General features: G+C 50.5%; 1 protein-coding gene across 1 annotated transcript in view; it reads left to right on the plus strand.

Annotated features, from left to right (window-relative positions):
• The first annotated feature begins 4,555 nt into the window (after positions 1-4,555).
• Positions 4,556-24,695, plus strand: part of Arvcf (ARVCF delta catenin family member) — a 41,746-nt gene continuing 21,606 nt past the window's right edge. Inside the window, exon 1 of the mRNA XM_010620709.3 lies at positions 4,556-4,593. The gene's annotated coding sequence lies outside the window, so the exon portion shown is untranslated. The remainder of the gene's footprint in view (positions 4,594-24,695) is intronic.

Raw genomic sequence — 24,695 nt, forward strand, 5'->3', positions numbered from 1 at the left:
CAAGTATTAGAGTGAATATGAAAGTAGAGGATTCTGCTTTCTTTTTCTCTGTAGATCCAGCCGTATCTAGAAGTGACAGAAAGGAAAGAAATGATGCTCCCTGTGGATGTTAACCTTAGCTTTTAATATTGCTAGCCAAGAACCTCAGGTGGTCACCCACACTCCATTGTGTAAGGCAGATGCCAAGATTTATAAACCCAGGGGGGTGGGGTGATGAGCAAGACACCTGTCGGGGAAACCTATCCCTGTGAATATAGCAAGAAGTGTACTGCTCCTCTGCCTGCACTCTAGGAACCAGGCTGTGGACAGAGATGTGGTCTATCTGGGGGAGTGGGACAGTAATGGACACCAAGGGCAGTCGGACCTCTCTTGCCTACCATGCTGGGGCCATGTCCGGTCACTTCCTGAGCAGATGGTCCAAGCATTGTGTACCTGGAAAGGAGTGGGCTTTTCCCCCAGCCTTATCCCATCCCACCTGAAGTACTTGCTTCCCTGCTGTCCCCTCACTCCACACTCAAGCCCCTTTTGGGGTTCACGAGGGCCCAGCACATAGCTAGGCATGGATTATTTGTGCTGCATAGACTCTGGTGAGCAGGGTCATTCTGTACAAAGCCAAGCCAGCCCCTACTTGAGCCACCCTCACTAGCATTTCTACGTTGACATGAGGACTTGCTGGCCAAGGTCCCTCCTGCATAACTGGTCCAGCACTTGGTCCTACTAGATCAGAGTTGCTGCTCCTACTCCTGTCACATCTGGGCTGCTTGGTTCCTCCTGTTCATTCTCAAAGCCTCTCTGGAGGTGAACCCTTAGGTCTCTTCCTAGTCCTAGGGCTCCTTTGCATTTCCCAGTTTCCAAGAGGGTAGGGCTGCAGCTCTACCATTTGTGCCACATAAAGAGTCAAGGTGAATTCATTTTACCCAAAGAGATGGACTGGGAAGGGGGCATGGAACAAGCCTAGAGCGGGGGCAGCAACAACAGGATCCTCTAACTCCAGGAGGATCCCGAAGCTGTGCAGAACCAACAGGGGCCAAGCACACCAGGCATGCCAGAGCTTGCCAGCCTCATATCTGTCTCATTCTCTCAAATGGCCCCAGTACTGGGGTAAGAGCTGGAGGGGGTCAGGGTCCACTCTACAGAATGAGCTAGGAATGAAGCGGGCAGCGCAGCAGGGCACTGGTTGATCCACAGGAGATTCTAGGGACTCTCATAACAGTGGTTCCTGTTGAGTAAGGATGTCAGTTTTGTTTTGTTTTGATACTGGGCATTGAATTCAGGACCTTGCACTTGAGAGGCAGGCATGGTGCCACTGAGCTAAGTCCCCGGCTCTGTTTTGTTTTGTTTTACAACAAGCTTATGTTAAGACCAATATGAGGTCCTGAGCTGTTCTATGGAAGCCCCAGAATTAGGAGGACATGGCATCAGGAACCCTTTGTAGGCCTTTCCAGCTGAGGGCTGCATTGGCCTATTTCAGGTTGAAAAGATGAGGCCAAAGCTGGCAAATGTCCTCAGCGGGAGTTCCAGTTCCCCCTTCTTGCATAGAGCCAGGGACAGGCTCTTGTCTTTGCCTTTGCCCGCTGAGGGGTCAGTACCCTCTAGCCAAGCAGCCTGGAGCTGCATATGGCCATCAGAGGGCAGCCAGGGCTGCCATGGCTGGCAAGACCAGCTTCACCCAGCCTGTCCCTGTGGGCTGGGACCCTACCCTCGTACCCAATTGGGAGAGTGGATCTCTTTCTCCTCTGGGCTGCCTGTCAGGGATATGGAGCTGAAAAGAAGCCTCTCTAAGCCTGGCCCTGACCCCACAGTGGGGTCTTGCGTGGACTGTGCCTCAGTGTCCACAGCACAAGTAGGTATGTTCTCACTATGTACTCAAGAGTCTTAGTTATCTAGAGGAGCACATTGGTTTTGCTGTGGTAGATACCTTTGTCTTGAGTGGTGCAGACTTTCACATGTGATTATATTGGCTGCCGGAAGGGCACATTCCACCTGTTTTCATGAATCCCACTTCTGCTCACAAAACAGGACTTGAGATCCATGTAGGGCTGCAACCTGCCAAAGCCACACTGAGCCAGTGCAGTGCCCTTACCCATGTGGCCCTGAGCTATATGCCTCACATGCCTAGTCTGGGCCTGATTCAAGCCATGGACTCAGTCTATGCCTGTGGGACCTGGGCCATGCAGTCATTATTCATGCCCGTAGCCTATTGGTCTGGCTATGTGGCTGGCCCTGGCAGCCTGGGCCAGCCTGGGCCTCATCTGGGACTTCTCTGCCCTCTGGTTGGCCCACTGACACTGACTACATCAGAATTGCAGACCTTTCCAAGACTAGCCTTGGGTCTATGGAGTATAGATACTGGCTGGGGTAACCCGGGGCTCAGTAGGGTCTAGACAGTTTGGTGGGGACTTCCAGTTGAGGGCCCATGACAAGGGTAAACCCAAACCATCCTTGTTTGGGGGAGGCAGCCTGACAAGGAGTACCATAGCTCCCTTGAACATGAAGTTCCTGGTTCTAGGTCCTTGGCCAGGTGGGGACTCCTGAGGCTGCAGACTAGCCTCAAGGGGTATTGAAAGAATGCACCATGTTCCCCATCATGAGTTATCATTAAATCTGTCTTCATATCACTGTTTTCCTGAATCAGTACTTCTGTGCTTCTGCCTCAGGGCTCCCAACAAGCTGGGTGACTAGCTGCTGTGATGAGTGCACTCTTAGAAGGGATACCCATCCTTCTGGTGGCCACCCCTCCCCTGCTTCTACAGTCACTTTGTTTTTGTTGGTACCAGGAATTGAACTCAGGACCTCGCGATTGCAAGGCAGGCAGCGGAAATACTGAGCTAAATCCCTAGCCCTTTTTGTTGTTTTTTGAGACTGGGTCTTGCTATATAGTTCAGGCTAGCCTTGAACTTGTAGTGATCCTCCTTTCTCAGACTCACAAGTTGTGGGATTACAGGTGTGTGCCCCCACTCCCAGCTCTTATAGTCACTTATGTCTTTCTACCTCCCGGGGAGCCCTACAACGCAGGAGATGCATTCTTCTTTCAGCTCTGGCATTCCCAAGTGGGTGTAGAGTGTGAGGTTCCTGAGGGCAGGAAAACCTGAGTGCATATCCTGGCCACCTCTGCCTGGCCTGAACCCAGTTTTCCCATCTGTAAAGTAAGTTGTTGTGCCCACCTAGAGGACCTGGGGGAATCAGGGAGATGTTGGTATACAACCACATGGTATAAGGCTGTGGCACAAGGCCACAGTGTGTAGCAAGTCCTGGGGAAAAGCCATCAGTTATCAGGGCACATAACTCACGTGGGACAAAATCTATTTGAACATTTAAGCTAAAAGCAAAGGTGTCCCAGAAATGTCATATCCAGAGCAAGTGCTGATTCCTGAGCTTAGTCCTCAGCTAGAAGCAGCACTTCCTCTATTGTGGGAGGGGTGTCAGTGGGTGGCACCCAACCGAGGCTGCCCCTCCCAGGTGTGTACTCACACACACACACACAGGCACACATTTGCTTTGAGCCCCCAGTTCTTCCCTGCCTCTGACCTCTGTTTTGACCTTGCACTCCATTATCTGACTCTGACATCTGGCCAGATCCTCACCACCACTTGGAGCCCCTCCCCGTGACGGAGGTGAGACAGGGACACCCACCTTTGGGGTTCCATCCCCAAAGGAAAGGTTAGCTAGAGGCTTAGAACAATTTGGAAGACACCATAGAACAGAGGGTTTAGCTCCTCTTATGGGGGTCTGTCCCAGAATGGCCATTTGAGGCCCATCCCTCCCTGCCTATCTGCTATCCTGATTTTCATTTTTTTATGAATGCTCTGAAATGATCCTAGGCTTAGATATAATGAGAGGGAATGTGGCTCCCAGGATGTTGACCCAGGCAGGAAGTGCATGGTTCCTTCTTCCTGCAGTAGAGCCGTGGGTAGGATGAGGCATAGGTACCACCTTGTCCCTCACTCTGGCCCATTCTGGTCACCCCAGTTTGAAGGCCAGGTCCCAGGTGTGGCCTGGTGTGACCATAGCTCTGGGGTCAGTAACCTGCCTGCAGGGAGGGAGGATACAGAACCTGGGCTAGCATCCAGAGCCTCAGGAGAGGCAGGCGCCATCCCTCAGGGTAGGCCTAGGCTTCAGGGTAGAGGGAACAGGGCCTGGTGGTGAAGTGTGGGCCAGTTTCACAGGAGACTGGGACCCTGGACTATACTTCCCCTACTGCCCCTGCTGTAAGGGTCCTTGGTGTGTGCTGTTTATCAAAATGAAATGGGTCCTGCCTTATGGAAGGGGAAGAGGTCACTGTCGGCTATACTGTAAACTTACCAGCGTTGGAAGTGCTCAGAAGGGAAGCTGACCTGATGTAAACTGCAGTCTCAGTTGTACATGGGGCTGAGAAAGAGCGTACGTACATGATTATGAGTCAGGGGCATGACGGATGACTTCAGGGTCAGGATGATAGCAAGCATGCTGTTTGGAGAATGGTTCAGGCTGGTACATTTTGATCCAGAGAGGACCTACCTGGCCAGGGGCTTCACACAGTGCCCTCTGATTTCCTTACAGGAGCTGGAGCCTGAAGAATGGGCGTAAAAACAACCTGATCTGCCCTAGAGAAAGGTAAGTGGCCTGGGCTTGGCCTGGGCATATTATCTCCCCACCCTGGACAGCAGCAGAGTGCCCTAGTGGGCCTGGCAGGTGTGGCTGGTAGGAATGAACTGGGCCTCAGGGAGTGTATGCTGTTGGGCAGCTTTACTCTAGATGGTGCAGCCTCCAGGCTGGACAGGGCTGCATGTGGGGGCCTCTCACCGCCTCTGCCTGGTTTCCTAGTGGCCAGAGTGTGGACAGCAGAAATCAGTTTGATGTTTGGCTTGAGGATGAGCTCATGTTAGGGCTGACCTACCAGACTGCTGTCGTTATTGAGCTGGACATTAGCTGCACCTGCTCTCCACCCACTTCAGCTTAGATATCAGCATGGTGATGTCTGGTGTTGGCCAGCCTGGTGCTCAGTTCAGGGTGGCTCCTGGCTGCCCCAGGGAGAGTAGAGTCCCTGGCTCATCAGAGCTGATGACCCTGAGGCCAAGCACCACAAGCTTTGTGTAAAAGGGCCAGACAATGTTTGAGTTTTTCAGACCTTATGGTCTCTGTCTAGCCATATCATTCTTCCATTGTAGGACAAAAACAGCCATAGACAATGGTAACAAATAATACTTTGATCACAGTTGGTGACTTTGCTGGGCTGCGGTCTCTGTAGTCTGTGTTTTGGATTTATTTTGTAATTATGGCTGTCAGCTCCAATAGCACTGAGATGTGGTTCCCGGGAAGTGTAACAGGTTCGGAGACTGAGTGGTCCCTGTGACACCTAACTCCCACCCTAACACCCTGTTTATCACAGCAACTCTGATGGTTGCTGTTGGGTTACAAAGAATGCCCCGGTAACTCTTGTCTTTCTAGCATGGCTGCCCAGTCCCAGCCAGCTGTCTACCTGTAACCCCACGGAGTGCTGTCTCTTGGAAGGCTCAGCCCAGTGCCAGCCCTGTGAATTCTCAGTGACACCTACAACCCAGGTTCATCGGTTTTGTGCTGGAGAGGAGGTGGTGGCCTCAGACCCAGTCCCCAGACCTCTCTATGCCTGAGTTTTCCTGAACCATAGGATGTAGGACAGAGGGGAGAGACTAGGTGGTCTGGCTCCTGTTTGCCTCTTCCCAAGGACCTTGGGCCCAGCCAGCTGATGAAAGCCCAGTCTGATGCTGACTGCTGTGTGCGAGGGCCGTTGTCTGGCCCAGCATCTCCAAGCACAGTCTGTGAGCCATGCAGGGGCTTCTGGGACAGAGACTCAAGTTTTGTCCGAGGTTCTCTGGCCAGAATGTGCAGGTCTTCGGACCTGGTATCGCTTGTGGCCACATCTAAGGACATCTGGGAAGAAGGGCTGGCCCCTACCTCTTTACCTCCTTGTAGACCACCACTCCCCCAGGAGGCCAGGTGAGCCGGATTAGCTGGACACCAAATGACATCTCCGGTAACGGCAGGAGAGTGGTGGGTGAAGCGCATCTGAGTCTGTACGTCGTCACCTTCTCTCTCTGCTGTTGCTTGCTCCTTTCTTGTCTTTCTTGTAGGCTTCCAGCTCTTGGTCTTGCTGTTTCCCTCTCTCTGGCCCTCTCTGTGCCTTTTCTTTTGTCTCTCTACCTCTGTAGTGCCCATTTCACTTTGTGATTGACTGATTGCGCATGTCTGCCGGGTGACCGATTGTTTATGTCTCCCTGTGTGTTGGAAGAATTAGTGACAGCACTTGTGCCACTCTGTCCTGGGCTGGGCTCCATTTCACAGGCTGGCAAGCAGCGCGCAGGTGCCGTGGAGTGCGGCCTTGCCCACACCCAGGAGGAAAATGGGGAAGGGCCTTGGAGCAACGTTAAGATAAGGGCCAGTGCAGTGCCTACGTGAGCCCCGCGTGCACCTCCTGTCACTCAGCACTTGCTCACCGTGCCCCAGGCTAGACTCTGGGTATCGAAGCCACATGGAGCCCAGCCCTGCACTTGAGGAGCCTCGGTCTGGCTGACGAACAAGAAAACCATCCGCTAACTGCGGGGTTATAGGACGGTGGTGAAAAGCACGGCTCTTGGCGAAAGGGGACCGGAAGGCCGTGTGAGAGTGATGCGTGCTGATTTGAGGCTTGAGTGGCAAGGGTCGTTGTGGACACAGGTGCCCTTCACACAACAGGGCTAGCCCTACTGTACCTTTCAGAAGTCAGCACCCACCTGGCCTCCCTCCACGCTGGGGAGGTTTTGGTGGGTTCCTCAGCTCTTGGTGTGAGTCTTTACGTATGAGAGGTATTAATTCTGTGCTCATCTCTCTGCCTGCTGCACATTTTTCTCAGTTTTTAAATTTTTGTTATGACAGTTTTTGATGTTCACAAATTTTTTATACTTTATAGAAAAATGTTGACAATTTTTCCCTTTTCTAGTTATTCCATCATTTTGTATGTAGTCCTCTGCAGCCTGGAGCCAGAATAACGTGTCTGTCTTCTCTTCTGCTAGATGTTGTTTCTTTAGTTTTTTACACTCAAGATTTAATCCACCTCAAATTTATTTTGACATAAACACGAGTCGAGGGTTTAACTTTGTTTTTCTTGATGCATTTGAACCATTTCTTGCCTAGCATCTTCTGTCACTAGAAATTGGATATGTTACAATGTCCTCATGCCTTCAGGTTTTGTCTCTGGTCACAGGCACTCAGTACCTAGTCAGCACTTACTGCTGTTAAAAAGAACAAGTAAAAGCCAGATGTGGTGGTACATGCATGTAATCCCAGTACCTGGGAGGCTGAAGCAAGAAGAAAGCTGTGAGATCAAGGCTAGCCTATGCTACATAGTGTGTTCATGGCCACCATGAATTATATAGCGAGATCCTGTCTCAAAAAACCAAAACAGAAAAACAACCCAAGTCGAAGCCTGGCATGGTCATGCATGCCTGTAATCCCAGCACTCTGGGAAACCGAGGAAGGAGGATCACAAGTTCAAGATGACTAGGCAGTTTAGTGACTTACTGACTCTCTGTCTAAAAAATTAAAGGGCTGCAGATATAGCTCAATGCAAAGGCCCTGGGTTCAGTTCTCTTACTGAAAAAAAAAAAAAAAAAGGTGAGGGAAGACCCTCACCGTCAGTCTTTGTTTTTAGAGTCCTGGTTATTCCACATATGTATTTCTACTGATGTGTTAAACCACTGCCAGGGTCCCCTCGCTGGGTGACCCCTGGAGCTGGCACTCCCTAAGCAGTGGGTTTTGGTACACTGTGGCCTGTTTACCAAGCATAGGACCTGGCCCCTATATGGTGGGCCCTCCCCAGAACCCTAAAAAGCAATTCAGGCCTCCTTGAGGCCTCCTTTAAATGCCACATTGTTAGTTATAGCTGGGGTTATTGCAGGACTTTCAGAGTACCCAACCCCTGTGCAACCCTTTGGCAAGGGGTGTGAGTCTCCTGGTGTCAGCTGGCATGGTGTCTTTGTCACTTTTTTTTGTTGCTAAGACAAAATACTGGACATCCACAAATTAAAGGAGGAAAGGTTTATTTAGGCTCATAGTTTGTAGAGATTTCAGCCCATAGTCCGCTGGTTCCAAGGCAGTGTGGCAGGGCAGTGGGGCATCATAGAGGAGAAACAGTTTATGCTGTGGCAGAGGGAACGCAGGAAAGCAGCAAGCAGCAGCCTGCATTTCCTTCCTTTAGTTCCATCTGGGCTATAAGCCTGGTGCTACCCACACCCAGAGTGGAACTTCCATCGTCTATATCCAGTACTATGCTAATTCTGATCAGTGGACTACTTTAGTACCACACATCTTAATCATACTATCACATGCTCCAGATAGAGCCAGCTTTGAAAAGTTCTACCTATGAACACATGAGGCTTTGGGGAGACATCTAGATGCAAGCCGTTACATTCTGCCTCTGGTCCCCAATAGACTCATGCACATCCCTTTATGCAAAAGGCATTTAGTCCATCTCTAAGACTTGCCAAAGTCCTAACACTTTCAGGCATTGCTGAAAAGTCCAAGTCCAAAGTCTCTTCTGAGATTTAAAGCAAATTCTTAGCCGTGAGCCCCTGTATAAAGGTAAAGAAAGTTAAACACTTCTGACATACAGTGGCACAAGATAAGCATTTCTATTCCAAAGGCACAAATAGGAGGATAGAAAAAGAATGGGACCCAAGCAAGTCCAAAATCCAGCAGGGAAAACAAGTCCCATATTTCCATGTCTAGCATCCGGTGTCGTCAGTGGCAAGATGTGAACTCCAAAGGGCTTGGGTGCTCCGTCCCTGTGTAGCACCGCTGGTGGTTGCAGCTCTCACAGCTTCTCTCTTGGGCCAGTTTTGCTCCTTCCTTGCAGCTTCCCTCAGATGATCCACGTTCCTGACTTCTCCGACCTTCTGGGGTCTCCACTGCACTGTCAGCTTCACCCTTGCAGCTTCACACACGGCCCTCTCAGGGGCACCCTGCCCGGCCTCCCAGACCTTCTTCTGAAATCTAAGTGGAAGCCTTCCTGACCCCACAACTCTTACATTCTGCATGCGCCTAAAACCAGCACCATGCGGACGATGCCAAAGTCTGTTGCCAGATGGAGCAGTAGCCAGGCTTCCTGCTCTCTCGACTCTAGGGGTTGAGTGCCTGGATTGCTGAGCACTGTGAACCAAATCCAGAGGAAAAAATTCTCTTAAGCCACTGCCATCCTGGAACATGGTGCTCTGGAGTTTTCTTCTCAAAGGAAAATATTTCACCTTTGCAGTTTTGAGGCTGCAAAGAACCTATTGGTTCTTGTGATGTCCTCAGGTCATCTTTTCTATTGTCCTGTTCTTTTTCGGCAACCAAGTTCTCCTCTGCTCTGTGTTTACAGTCCACAACTTTACCAGAGCTTCCTTTCTGTCCAGACTCAAAACATTTTAAATCATTCTGCTGGGCCTTTTGCTCTTAGTTCTTTACATAGATCTGACTAAAGCCCCCAATAGTAGCCATGCTACTACCTCAACATTAGACTGCCTTGAAATTTCTTGTGCCAGATTAATTACTCCACTGTCCTTAATCTTAGTCTCAGGCAAAGTCTCTAGACATGAGCAAAATGCAGACAAATTTTCTGCCAAAGTGCAATACACATGGTCTGGAATTCAACAGCAGTCTGTTCCTAACTGAAGCCTCCTGAGCCTAGTCTTAATTGGTTGCATATCAGCATTCTGGGCTTCTGAGCTGACCAGAGTCTCCCATCAAGTTCAACTTCCAGCATTCTAGGGCTGCTTCCTCAGCAGGCATTTGCAAACCTTACCAAATTCTTCCTGCAAGCCAGTTCCCAAGGCTTCTGAACCACATGGCCAGGTAACAGCATGACAGCAACTCCACTCCTGATATACCAAAATCTATATCAGTCATTGCTTACTAGAGAAACAGATTTAATGCGAAATATACAAATGTATAAGAATTTACAAGATTGGCTCACAGTGGCTGCCTGTGGTGGAGTCAGGTATGGAAGAGTGCAGAAGGGCTGTCTGTATGCTAGAGATCCAATGGATCTGGTCGAAGGCTGGAACTCACTGTAGTGTCCTGTGCAAGTCATATCAGGAGGCCAAAGTGTCTGCACTGGAAGGCTGAAGGGTCTGCTGGAAGCTGGGAGATGATGCCCAAAGGTGAAAATGAAGCCTGGAGGTCCTCAGAAGAGACAGAAACAAGTCTCCCTTCTTTGCTTCCCTTTTATTTCATTCAGGCAATAAGCCTGTTGTTTGGTGCCACTCATACCCAGCGTGGGTCTTCTTTCTTCATTGAATCACCTCAGCCACACTCAGAACTATGCCAATCCGATTTAGCTGGGCATTTCTTACTCAACTTGACAATCGTTTCATTGTCATTCGTGGCCTTTCACACTGGAGTGACCATTGCCCAAGCAGCTTTGTTATGCTTTGGCGGAGTCAACTAGTCTTATCCTCAGAGGTCACAGTCTGCAGCATCCTTATGATCAAAAGTAAAGAAACTTGCAGGCCATACACTCATGCATGTCCCGTTTGTGTTCAGGGACTGGTGGACAAGCCACGGTCCATTTACTTGGCTGCAACGCAAGGGCCTTGCCCTGGTCGCCAAAGAGCTTAGTGCAAGCTAGTTAGTTGCCATCACCCTGACACCCCTTGCTCTGAATGACCTGTGGCTGGGGGCTGGGCCAGCTCGTCAAGGCCTGCAGTGCCCAGGCCACCAGGTGAGGGCCCTGATTGTGCTCTGCCTTAGGGCTCTCCTGGAGCGTCTCCATCGGCTGCCGCGAGATGGCTGTTTTGAGACTCCGTCTTGTTCCCCCAGGCCCCCACCTCATCGCTGTCCTCCCCTGCTCCTTGTATTCTGCCCTTGGACCTCATGGAATTCCTGTGGCTGCAGTCACCTCACTGTTCCTGCCTGGTTGCCACTTGGGGTCTTCCCATGAAGGGCCCTGGATTTGGTGAGAGGGCTCCCTCCCTGCAGGCCTGTGAAACCTGGAGTCGTCAGCTGTGCCCTGTGTGTGCGTGCATCTATGTGATGCCTCCCAGCAGCTCTGACTTGGGATTCCAAGTCCCAGGCAACTATCCCTTGTGCCGAGGGGGGATGGGGGTGCTCACTCCTACCCAGGAGGAGGGGGCAGCTGATCTGTCCAGGCCCTGAAGAAGACAGAGGTATACCCAAGACCCCCAGTGGGTCCCACTCCCGGGCCCTCTTTCTGCTGCCCTGCCCACTGTAGCTGAAGACCCAATGGGGACCAGGGACTTGGGAGACTAAAGTTAGCTTCCCAGAGGTGTGAGGTGCAGGAGAGGGGAGATAGTCTCTCAGTGAGCGGAAGAGGCTCCTGCCGGACCAGCCCCAGGCAAGAGCATCTCCCCTCCCCAGTGTCCTCAGTGACTTTTCTTTGCCATTTGCCCATCTGCAGAGGATTGATGTTTGTGAAGAGACTAATTCACTGAGTATTCATGTCTGAGGAAATAATTCCAGATGTTTATTTACCAAACTTGTGAAACAGAGGCATGGTTAATTTTAAATTAAACCCATATACTTATAGAACTTTTTCTTTCCAAAACCAGGGACTTAACAGAGCTTCAGTGTTGCTGAAGCTAAGCACGGATGAGGCCCCAGGGCATGGTGCAAGGCAGGCGGCCAAGGTGACCAAGTAACAAGGGCAGACAGCTTATGACCTAGGGGAGCCCTGTGCCAAGTCTTGGGTTGTGGTGCAAAGGCTGGAAGTCTCCTTGCTCCTGCTGACCCGTCCTCAATTCTGACCCCACTTGTCCTGCTCTGCACACTCAGAGCCTCCTCACCCCGACTGATGGCGATGTCCTCCCAGAGCCACTGCCGAAGAGGGCAGGAGGAGTGAATCCTCGGCCAGACCACCTGGTCTGAGGACAGCAGGCTTGGACAGAGGGGAGGAGGCCAAGCAGGAGTGTAGAAATATCCCTCATCCCTTCCTCTGCACCTGGTGGAGTCTGCTTCTGCTAGAGCCTAGTCCTCTTGCTCTCTTCTATAGCAAATATTTACCTGGCTCCCACCAAGATAAAAGCCATCTAGGTCCCCGGGACATCTTCTGCCTCATTTCTTATCTACACCCACTTTAACCCTGCAGGCTGCCTGGATGCCCCAGCACCTTGTCGTCCTAAATGCAGAGGTCCCAAGGCAGCACGGAAGCAGCACTTCTGAGCCTGCTCTAGCCCCAAGGCAGTCTTTCTCCTGATGTTTTTTGAGTTTTCTGCAAATACCAGTCTCTGTGCAGGGCATAAACTCTGATTCCTTGAGCGGACCCTGTGCATGAGAACTACAGTGTTTTGCTGGCCTGAATGCTGATCTCTGGCTGCTCCTCCTTGCTTCCTTTCTGCAAGACCCTGCCATGGTCAGGTTCTATGGCTGATTCCTTCCCAGCTCCAACCTCCTGGAGGCCAAGGTGGTCTTGTCCCCTGCAGAGACCTCAGGCATAAGGAGGCACCACAGGGAACTTTACAGTGTGATCCTGGGTTTACAGGGTTAGTGTTCTGTGTCTCCTTCAGTCCTCTCCCCTTTGAACCATATCAGAAATCTCTTGGTTTGTGGAATGTGAAAAGTAGTAAATAATAGGTGTGATATTTATGCCCTTCATTTCCATTTTTGTGTGTGTGTCATTTCAATGTCATTGGGAATCTTGGTTTGGGGTTTAGATGCATTAGGTGCTCCTGTATTTCAGATTGTCCTCCTTTACTGGAATTCATTCTTTGTTGGTGATGAAAGTAGTTAAGCCTGTGAATTTACCCCTAAGCACAACTTTGGCTCTGATCTGTACTTTTTATTTTAATAGGTTCTCACTATGTTTTCCAGGCTATCTTTGAACACCTGGACTGAAGAGATCCTCCTGCCTCATCCTTCCAAGCAGCTAGGACTATAAGGATGAGCCACTGGGCCTGGCTATCTATACATTTTTATGTATGAGGTGGCAGTACCTTTTTTGATTCTTTCTAAAGAGCCAATTCTGTATTTTTAAATTTTTATCTCTGATTTGCTGATTATATAAAATAGTGTCTTATAGTTTTTAACTTATTACAAGTGAAAGGGGCTCTTTCCTATTTATTTATTTTTGTGGTGCTAGGAGTTGAACACAGGGCCTCGTCCACGCTAGGCAAGCACTCTAATTGAGTTGTGGCTCCAGTCCTTTTTGAGTCAGGGTCTCACTAAGTTGCCTAGGCTGGCCCTGAGCTTGTAGTGCTCTTACCTCAGCCTCCCACATGGCTGGAATTACAGGTGTATGCCACATCTAGCTTAATTTTAATTTTTATTTATGTTTAAACACACACAACATGAAATTTATCATCTTTAATATTTATGGGCATTAAGTATTTTCACAGACTAAGTATATTCACATTGTTGCTAACTTCAGAAATTTTCTTTTTTGTGTAACTGAAACTCTGTACCTATTAACAATGATTGTCAGTTCCCTAGCCCCTGAGACCGCATCCCACTCTCCCATTACATTATTTGATTACTCCAGAGACCTCGTACAAGAGAAGTCATCCAATATTTGTCTTTTCGTGACCAGCTTATATCAGTTAGCACAATATTCTGACGATTCATCCACATTTCAATGTGTTAGAATTTCCGTTTTTTAAAAACAGTTTATTTATTTGGATTTTTGAGACAGTATTTCACTATGTAGTCCAGGCTGGCCTTGAACTCAGTATGTATGTAGCCCATGCTAGCCTGCTGCAATCCCCCAGCCTCCTGAGCGTTGGGATTACAAGCATGCGCCACTATGCCTGGCATTATTTATTTATTTTGAGAAAGGATCTTGCTGTGATGCCCAAGGTGGTCTTGAGCTCCTGGGCTCAAGTGATCCTTCTGCCTCAGTGTCCCGAGTAACTGGATTTACAGGCATGCATCACCGTACCTGGCTTCAAATTTACTTTTTAAGGCTAAATAATATTTCATCATGTGTCTGTGGCATGTTTTGTTTATCCATTTGTCTACCAGTAATCATTTGAATTGCTTCCCTTTTTTGGCTCCTGTGAATAATGCTGCAGCAAGCATCAGTGTACAGATGTCTCTTTTAGATCTTGCTTTTAATTCTTTCGAATATATACCCAGAAATTTTAGAATTACTAAATCATACGTTGATTCTGTTTTTTGATGAATGACCATACTGATTTCCACAGTGGTTGTAGCACCTAACCTAAGGGCACTAGGGGTCCAATTTGTTGATATCCCTGCTATTCTCAAATTCGTGGTGATCCTCCTGCTTCAGCCTACCGAGTTCTGGGATTCTAGGTGCTTGACTTATCTTTTTATTTTAAAATACCAGGAAAAGCCCTGTCTCAAAAAGAAGAAAAAATCAGGAGAAGGCATAGCAAAACAAAGAGATGTTTTGTTTTTGTTGTTTGGGTCTGTTGGATCTTGTTTTATGTTTCTTGGATCCGAACCTGACCTATTGTGATCTTCAGCCACAAAGCCACAGTGTCTGGAGCTAGTAAAAATGCCCCCCACGGACATTTAGCAAAGGCTGGGCCAGACCATTAAAGGCTGTGAGCCATGAGACCTTGCTGGAAAAGTCAGGCTCACTTCTTTTTTGGGGGGTGGGGTGTTTTTTTTTTTAATTACCTTTATTGGTACATTTTAGGTGTACAATGTAATGACATTCATCATTGGAAATTTGCACCTTTACATTATCTATTTTGGTTCTTCTTTTTTTCCCCATTCCCCTGCCCTCCCTAAAAGGGAGGGATGGAGGGGTTTAAGGCAGGCCCGCTTCTATGCAGTGTCTTCATACCTGTTCTTCCCTGGGAGCGCTGCCTCTGAGCCAAGGCTGCTGGCTTCTCACAGACTCACAGTTGTGGCTGCCCCCATTTAAATACCAGCAGCACAAGGGTTGGATCTTTCGTGTTACCCCCACCTCACTGAGTCTGCAGATCTCCCTCTCCTTCTGTTTCTTCTTTCCTTGGGAATTGAACCCACAGTCTCAGGCATCCTAGGTAAGTGCTCTACCACTCAGCTATACCTCAGCCCTTTTTATTCTTTTGTTTTGAGACAACATCTTGCTAAATTCACCAGGCTGGCCTCAAACTTGTAATCTTTCTGCCTCAGCTTCCCAGGTGGCTGGGACTACGTGTGTGTATGTCATCCTTACCCAGCTGTCTTTGTTTCTCAAAGCCGGCATCTTTGGGGTCCAGGGTGCCAGGTGAGACATGTTCATTCCCTGTGTAAGTGTTAGACTCATGATCCTGAAAATTCAGAAGCTTCACTGTACCGTTTCCTTAAGGAATTTCAGAGCTAGGTTAATATTTTTAAAATCTTGAGATATTAGGTGGGCTCAGTGGTGCATACTCATACTTACAGCTACTTGGGATGTTAAGGCAGGAGGATTACTGGAGTCCAGGGGTTCCAGGCCACAGTGGATAACATACCAAGACTCACTCTCTCAAAAAAAGGTAAATAAGTACATAAAGATTTCAAAGTAAGGAAGAGAGGCATTTTGTTTAAGAAAGCTGTCAGGTCTTCCTTACCATAAGAGTCTCTAGTGTTGTATTATTTGTAGCAGAGATAGATGAAAGCACCTTTTCTGGATGGAAAGTTATCCCTAACCTAGGTTCCACCTCTGACATGGGCAACCCTGCTGGGCGGCTTTCCCTACCGAGAGTGGTTCCGGGCCACATCTCTGTGGTCAGATGAGTCTTGTCTGCCTGCCCTCACCCTTGGAATCCCTGTCTGCTGCAACTCCTACCTTTCCCCTGATCACATTTGCCATAGGGAATTTGTACTGTACATAATATATCTTAATTCTTTCTTTCTCTCCTCTTCCCATCTCTTAAACCCTTCATCCCCTCCCCATTTGCAAAAGTTTTTTTTGTCCTTCATTCCCTTTTTTCAAAATCCCTTTTCCTTCCTTTCCCTCTCCCCTCTCCCGCGTTCCTCTTTCCATTTGAACAAGTTCTTCCAACTTCCCAGTATCGCTCCTCCATCTTGCTCCTCATTTACCCTTTGGGTTTCCTCACACAGGAGAAGCAATGTGATGCTTAAGCATGTGTGTCTGAGTTACTTCATTTAAAATTATGGTCTCAGGGTGCATCCATTTACCTAAAAATGTCTCAAGTTTATCTTTCTGTATGGCAGAGTAGCACTCTATTGTATAAAAAAACCACATTTTCTTTATCCATGCATCAATGGTGGGCAGGCATATGGGCTGTTTCCAAGATTTCACTGTTATAAATTGTGCTGCTATAACTACAGGTGTGCATATATCACTGTGGTACGATGCTTTTAATTCTTTTGGGAAGATACCTAGAAGAGGAATATCTGGGTCAAATGGAACCTCTAGGTTTTTGTTTTTGTTGTTGTTTTTTTGTTTTTGGTACCAGGGATCGAACTCGGGTCCTTGTGCTTTCGAGGCAGGCAGAGGAACCACTGAGCCAAATCCCCCGCCCTTTTTTTTTTTTGAGATGGTTTCGCTATGTAGTTCAGACTGGCCTTGTACTCAGCTGTGTTCCCCAGGCTGCCCTTGAGCTCTCTGACCCTCCTGTGCTGGGATTACAGGTGTGTGCCACCTGCGCCCCCTTTAAGACGGAGTCTCGCTTTGTATTGCATGCAGGCTAGCCTCTAGTTTCTGTGTTTTTAAGAAATCTCCACACTGTTTCCATAGTGGTTATACCAATTTTTACTCCCACTAACAATGGAGAAGGGCTCCTTTCCCCCCACAGTCTCACCAGCATTTGTTTCCGGTTGATTCCTTTCTCTCTCTCTTGTTTTGTTTTGTTGTGACAGGATCTCACTATGTAGTTGAGACTGACCTGGAACTCACTATGTAGCCCAGGCTGGTCTGGAACTCACAGCGATCCTCCTGCCTCAGCCTCCCGAGTGCTGGGATTACAGGCGTGTGCCACCATGCCCGGCTGATGATAACCATTCTTTATGGAGTGAGATGGAATCTCAGTGTTGTTTTCATTTGTATTTCACAAATGACCAGTGACGATAAACATTTTTTCATGTATTTATTTGATGTTTGTACTTCATCATCTGAGAAGTGTCTATTCCTTTCAGATGCCCATTTTTGGATTGGGTCTTTAAATTTGAAGGTCAGATTTTTTTAAAGTTCTTTATATATTCTAGATATTAGTCTTTTGAGGAATGGCTGGTAAAAAATTTTTTTTTCCCATTCTGTGTGTTGCCTCTTTGCCTCTTCACTCTCTTCGTACTGTGGTTCCTTTCATTTTTGGTACCAGGGATCGCACTCTGGACCTTGCTGGGGTGCGGCACCACTGAGCTAAATCCCTGACCCATGTAGTTTCTCCTGCTGTACAATCTCTCCGTTATTTTTTGCTAGATTTTGAAGGATTTCTTGAATTTACCTTCTGGTCTTCTGCAGCATCCTCTGCTGTTCACTGCCTCCATCATATTTTTCTGTTAAGTCAACACTGTTATTTATTATTTATTTATTGGTACCCAGGATCAAACTCAGAACTTTGTACTTGCCAGGCAGGTGTGGTGCCCCTGAGCCAACCCTGGCCCTACCCATTTATAACATCCCTTTTCACTGTGGTCTGTTCCCAGTTTGGTGAACCCAGTGTAAGTCTTTGAAGGGTGCGTACGGCAGTTCCCAGGGTCTGTGCTAGTGAATGTGCTCAGCAGGGTTAAGCAGGAGGCAGCTTTTCAGCTTCCCTTGGCAAGCAGGTCTTTTGTCTACTCTTTCCTGTGCAAGCTTGGGTCGGTGGGCCCAGGGATGTAGCTCAATGGTAGAGTGCCCCTGGGTTGGATTCCTGGCACTGGGAAAAAGGGTGGATGCAGGATAGGTGGTAAATTTCCTCACACTTCCCAGTCCCCATGCAGCTGCCTTTTGTAGGCTGTGGGCAGTCCCACCTAGCCGCACCTCTTCCGTGGGCTGGGGAGGCCCAGGCTTGCCGTAGCTGGGGCCCCACTTGTCCTGTGTGAGCTCGCACAGGGCAGCTGTGCGTTCAGGTTCCCAGGGATGCAGGGAGGATTGGTGCGGTGTTGCTGATCTGTGGGTCCCACAGGCCATCCCGGTATCTGCAGACATCAGCAGATAGCATGAATGCTGGTGGGAAGGCAGGCAGGGAGGGATGAAGTGAGGGCCTCTGTGGGGGCTGCAGAGGTGCTTGCTGACTCAGGGGTGCTGCCAGGTTGGGGGAGCCCTTGGCTTCACTCCCCAGGCCTGTGTACATTTTCCTACAATGGGGTGGATCTCTCCCGGGGCCAGTGCCACCTTATGCTGCCAGTGGGACCTATGACACCCCCACACACAACATGGGCTTAGTTAGCAGAGCTGCTGTGGGTCAGACTGAGGTCACTCAGTGAGGCCTCCCGGGCAGGGTGCCCAGCATGCAGGGCCATTGCCAAGTGCCTCAGCAGCAGCAATTAGGGTGGGCAGCGACCCTCAGGCCAGGCCAGGGAAGGGATCTAGGACTAGGGGCCAGCTGGGGCGTGGCCTGGCCACTTGTTGCCTTCCTGACTGTAGAGCGGGAGTGCAGGCAGGATATCTTGCTAGGGGTAGGTCTGTGTTGTGTCCCTGTTGTCAAGCCCAGGACCTGCATTTCCTCCACTGCCTTGACCTTGGAACAAGCCAGTCCCTGGTGAGATCCCTCCTGCCCAGGGCTTTGCTGAGGTTGTGGGCACATCCAGGCTGCCCTGGGCACTACAGAAGGCCGGCTTCCTTCTCCCCAGGGCAGGAGGGAAGTTGGGGTGCCCTACAGCAGGGGATCCAAGGCCAGGGAAGTGAGGAGACTGACCCGGGGCAGGATCCGGACATCACAACCAGTCCTCTCGGAAGACCTGGTCCAGACTTCCCTCCACCTTATGTGTAAGCCTCGTGGCCCCTGCTTGCTAAACTTCCGACAGTTCCCTGTGCCCATTTCCCAGCAGGTGCCTAGCCCAGCACTGTCCCTGTGGCCATCCTCAGATGTTTCCCATCAGGTGAAAGTTCTCCCCTTCCTACCACGTAAGTGGTGCATGTTCCTTGTCAAAAGAGTGTAGGAAAAAGTAGGCAGGTCATCAGCACCACAGGAAACTACTACTTGTTCTGTGGGTTTCCCTGCCTAGCCTAGGCCCAGGCTCTGACGCTCAGCCCTAGGACCCTTTTGTGGGCAGCTGGAGCAGGTGGTACCAGAGCTCAGCCTCTAATAACCACCAAACTTTCCCACCCTGGCTTCCTTGGCTTTAAAACCCAGGAGGGAGGCTGGATGAGAAGACCTCCCTTGCACCTCGGAGGCTCCCTGATCACAGACTTCAGGGGCTGCACCCCCACCACCCCTCAAAGGGGCTTTGTGTCACTACAAAGAGGCTCTGTCCCTCCAGAGAAGCCTGGATGTTGCCATGGTGATGGAGGGGCCTGGCAGAAGGGGTCCACCCACTGTCTGTGGTGGCGAAAGTGCATTTCAGGCTGAGGGGACTATGTATGCAGGCTGGCAGCCAGCATGATCACTGTCACACCTGCCCAGCCACTGTCTCTTGACTTGCCGGGACAGGTGTCCCCGACTGTCGGTGGGGCCATCAGGGTATGGGCATAAGTGGGACTCCCGTGCTGTGTGCCTATCTGTACTTGATCCCAGCCTGACTGTGGGCTTCTGTCCTCACCTCAGGAACTTTTCAGTCCTCATGTCCACCCCAGCGCACAGGGGGTGTTGGACCTTGGTTCCATGCCTGGACATCGTAGCTGTCCCCCCACACCCACACACTGCTCCTGCATCTTGCAGCTAGGTATCTATTAGGGAAGGCAGTGAGGTCCTGGGCCCGCCACCTTCACTATACCTGACCCCTCTCCGTGGAACATCTTGGGGGCCTGCCCATCCCACATCTAGGACTTCATTGTTTAGGGTGAAGTAAAGGGCTAGCAGAGGAGAAGACTGATGATAGCAACCTCCCTCGCCCTCCGTACCTGGAGCTCCCAGCCCAGGGGGTTTGGGCCAGATGCCATAGATACCCAGAGAATGTGGGAACTTGCTGCTTATATATACTTGTACCGCTGGAGCCTACAAGGTCAGGGACAAAGGGGCAGCCGCAAGGTAACCTGAGGCCTGTGGGGTCTCCTGTGCACCTGTCTCCCCGGTGTCCTCATAGGGAGGCAAATCGCAGGGGACCGTGGAGACTTGAAGGATGCCGTGTTGCCACAGGGAGCAGGTACCTGTGACCAGCCCGAGGGAGAATCTTAGACAGGGCCCCAGCAGTGGTTTCCTGTGGCTCAGGCCTTCCGTGTAGGAGGACGGTTGTCGGGATACTTGCCTGCCCATCCACCATATCCCTAGGCTTATCCATCCATTGCCCTCCCCTCCAGCAGGCTGCCTGGGTTCCCAGCTCCTTGGCCCCAGCAGTGTCCCTGCCTTGATCTAATGTCCAGTCTCTTGTGTCGGGCCTCTCAGCTCCAAGTCCCACCGATCTCCTGCTCAGAAGTTCCCTGCTCTGGGGCTGACCAATTCTGCCTTCGTCCTGGGCAGCTGGAGCAGGTGGTACCATATCTTAGCCTGTCCTTGGCTGAGGATGCCACAGGGTGATCATGTGAACATCCTGGGAGGCAGGAGGAGGCCATGGAGGGACACCCCTTCCCCATGGTGTCTGGTCTAGTGTGACACGCCCCCTCTGCTGGGAAAATCTAATTTCCAGGCTGAATCTGATTACAGTTCTCCCAGAGGCCTGAAAAGGCTGCTGCTTCTCTCTGCAGCAGGCAGCAGACAGCAGGCCCTACCCTGGCCCCGGGGGAGCTTAGTTCCCTGGTCTCCACACTCTAGCTGCCTGGGACCTACATCTGCTCCCTACCCCACACCTGTTTTTGCATTGCTGGGGATGGAGCGCAGGCCCTTGTGGGTACTAAGCAAGCGCTCTACAGCTGAGCGACACCCCATCCCTTCCCTCTTACTTTCTTCTCCCTGGCCACTAATGTGACATTGAAACGTGGCGCCTTCCACACATTCAGTTGCGCGTGTCCAGAGCACGTCCACGCTTCTTGTTTGAAATCTTATCTCCACCTACATCACCTGTTTGTCTTTTTACCGGCTCTAAGTTGGGATTTTTTTTTTTAACTGATTTTTAAAAGTTTCTTATAGATTAAAGATGTCACTTTATTGCCAGATGCTAACAAATATTTGGCCTCAGCACGTCAGTTATCTTTCGGTATTCTGTACCCCCCACCCTTTTGAAAGTGTCTCTCGGGCTCCAGTGACCTTCGGCTTCCTGAAGAGCTGCGATTACAGGAGTCCACTGCTCCTCGCTCCCCTCTCCTTTCTATTACGGAAAATAACAAAGGCTCAAAGGCCGTGAGAGGAGTGCAGTGAGTCCCACCCTCCCCATACCAGCCTCTGCCGTGCTGACATCGTGATCCACAAGTGACGCCTCTGCCCGTTACTCCATCTGAAGTGCTCATTGCCTGTCACTCTCAGGCACACTTAAGAAACAACTGGGCTGGGGATTTAGCTCAGTGGTTCCGGTGCCTGCCTTGCAAGTGCAAGGACCTGAGTTCGATCCCCGGTACCAAAAAAAAAGAAAAGAAAAGAAATAACAACCACCATGTTGTGTGGTGCTTTTCAAAGTGACAATGGTGCATCCTTCCTTAGCAGTTTCTTCCATCACTGAGAGGCTGAGAACAGCACCCTCCTCCCCAGACCCTGCACTGTCTGCCAGAGATCCTGTGGTCCTGACCCTCAGCACAGATGGACATGGGCTCGACCTTATGTGAGCCCCGGGCCTTAGGCCTCCTCTCCCACCTTGCCCTTGGCTGGACATCGTGCCTGTTCTTGTGGGCTTGGCTGGAAGCTATCCCTGAGGCTTTCGGCACCATCTGCCTTCAGTAGGGGCAACGTGGTAACGACAGGGTTCCCACAAGTCCTGGGCCACGGATGTCAGGAGAAAACTGCTGATGGAGCTGAGGATGAGGCAGCACGCGGCTGCTTTGTGAGAGCACCGTGTCCTCCCAGGCAGAGAAAGTGGGTTTTGGGTGTGACCTCTGTTGGGCCACTTTCTGGTATCATGTCCCTGGTATCGTGTCATGGGCAGAGTATAGAGTGGAGGTGAAAGGAGGTTCAGTGTTCCTGGTCCCCTCCGGGGCTGGCAAAGGCTCAGGAGTGGGGCCCGGCCCTGCCTGCCTGCCCCCCTGCTAGCCTGATTCTTAGGAAATTCCTCTAATTCTTCAGCCCAGATTGGACTCTGGCCCCATAATTTGATTTTCCAGAGCAGAGCTTTGGCTGGACTCCTCCTGAGGAGGAATGTCTGGATCAGCAAGATGTCAAATGTCAGCTTTGGTTTCAGGGGAAAGGTTCAGCTTCTATCTCACGTTCTTCTGATGGTGTCTTTGTCTTCCTGATAGAACTGGCCTTGGCCACATTTGCCCTGGCAGGCGTAGAGCCTGGACTCGCTCCTTGCAGGAGTGTGGCAGAGCTCTAACGGTACTTGCCTGCCCCCACCACCCGTCCGTCCATAGGCCCATCTGTGCATTCACTCTGTCATCCGTCCCCTTCCCACCCCATCTGTCCAGTCTAGACTCTACTCAGCTTTTCACCCATCTCCCCACCGTCCGCCTACCCATGTAACTGTGCTCATTGACCCTTCATCTTCTCACGTAAGCATTTCACCACCTTCCTGTGCGCACGCCTGTTCTCCCTCCCGTTCACTCCTCCTTCCATTCAGCCTTCCGTTCTCCCGTTCTTGAATCTATCCACCCACCCATCCATCTATCCACCCACCCATCCATCTATCCACCCACCCATCTGCCAATCTATCAAGCCTTCCCTCCAGCAGTACAGCTTCTCACGTGTACATCCACAAATCCTCCTAGGCCTCAGTCTACCCACCTGTCTGTCCATCTCCCATTATCCCACCTGTCTATCCCTCTGCCTGCCTCTTTGTGGTTTACTCTCGACTCGTCTCCCTCTTCAAGCCCATGTGACATGGGCCTTGGCTTCTCCTCCTGAGCTCCTTTCCTTGTGTCACCTCCTGTACGCAAGGCTGTTTTTGGTTTCATAATGGGCATTGATAGCCAGCGTGTGTTATGCTGGGACTTGTCTATCCCTTTTCTTTTGCAGTGAATTTTTCAGGGTTTAATCTCAGTCCTGATCGTCCTAACCTCTCGCTCAGGTTCCTGATGTTTTTTGGTCTGGACATCCATGTTGCCACCTGGTCCTGCTGTGTCATTATTTGTGGGTCCCATATATCATTCCTTGTTGCTTAATCGATATCATGGATAGACATGTTTGGTAAGAAGTAGCTTCCTCAGAGGAAAGTGTGAAGTTGGTAGTTGTGGTCTGAGTAGGACTGTAGGGACCCAACCTGCAGGTAGAGGTGTACTTTCCCAGATGCGTAGACGTCATGACCTGGGTCAGAGAGGACCCCCAGTATATACTTCCCTGTCTGTCTGGGAGGTGTTCCCTGGTTCCTAGCAGAAGCATGCCCACCCCCAGCCAGGAAGTACAGTTCCATGCCTTAGCCCCAGCTGGGAAAAATGTCTTTGAAGTCTTCATGGTTGATCTTAAACATTCATGTGCATTTTGCTTTCCATCACATAGTCTATTTATTGTTTCAATACAAAAATAGCATCTTGAGATGCCATTTAGAAAAGATGTCCTTTGGGGTGCTGGGCCTGGGTCACCTCCATCCACACGTGTTCCTGTATGTGGACTCAGAGCCAGCATATTTAGGGTGCTAGGTATCCCTTACTCTATCTGGATGCCTTCAGTCATCAGGGCTTAGTGTACACTGAGGAGCAGACAGAGCGCAGGGGCCAGGGCAGATGGCAGGGGCCCAGCACCCGGGTGTCTGTTGTCTTGTGGGTGTTGCCATTCTGGCCAGTGTTTGGAGATGTTACCCGGGAGACCCACAGTCATTTCTCACTAAGTGAAATGAAACGGGCAGTGGGAAAGCCATTGTGGGGTTTGACCGTCTTCTTACTGTGGCCTCGGAATTCTGGACCCCCAGCCAGCTCCCAGCTGGAGTCAGTAGGCCCCCTTCAGGGTGGGCCTTTTTGGACCCAGAACCAAGGGCATGCTTGGCTGAAGTGAAAGGAGGGCTTAAGGCATTGTCTGCAGTTCAGACCTGCTCCTGCTGGATGGGGGTTGGGGAGTACAGCAGGATGGAACCCTACTCAGGCAGGAGTCTGTGTCTCTGCACAAGGAGGAAGGAAGCTGCCTTTTGTCCCCAAGGCCAACAGTTGTCCTACGGGGTCCCGATCATTGCCAAGGAGGAGCAGTGTCATGGTCCCTTCTGCCTCCGGGTTCTAAGTCTCAGCTGAGATGGGCCAACTCTGTAAACAAGACTTGGCTAATAGCTCACATGGCCTGGTTCCTGCCACTGACCCTGGCTCTCCCAGGAAGGAAGGCCTCACCAGACCCATTGGGGGACCAACCCAGGCCCAGTCCATACAGGCATGGGCCCAGTGTCTGTGCCTAGACTGGGCCTGTGTGTTGCCACGAGTACACAGGAGTGCTGAGTGGCTGTGCTGTGCTGTTTGTCCCTGTATGCCGTGGTGGCCAGAGGACCCGGCTTCCACCTCACTCCCCAGCCCCTCTCCCCAGTGGTGGCTACCACCTCTGCAGTTTTGTCCATTCTGTCTTAACACTTCCTCTGCCCACAGTGGCATCCCTGAAAGGTCATATTAAACGGTTTTGTATGACAGGTGCAAGGGAAATGAAAAGAATCGGTGAGGACCTACACTGGTCTCTTGCCTTCATTGGGCCTTAATTTCTCCAGCTGTCATGGTTGGGTTGGCCCCATGGTGTCCCTTCACCTCTGAGATGTACCAC

This window comes from Fukomys damarensis, unplaced genomic scaffold, assembly GCF_012274545.1.
Source record: "Fukomys damarensis isolate Sample0158 unplaced genomic scaffold, DMR_v1.0_HiC HiC_scaffold_34, whole genome shotgun sequence".
Taxonomy (NCBI): Eukaryota; Metazoa; Chordata; class Mammalia; order Rodentia; family Bathyergidae; genus Fukomys; species Fukomys damarensis.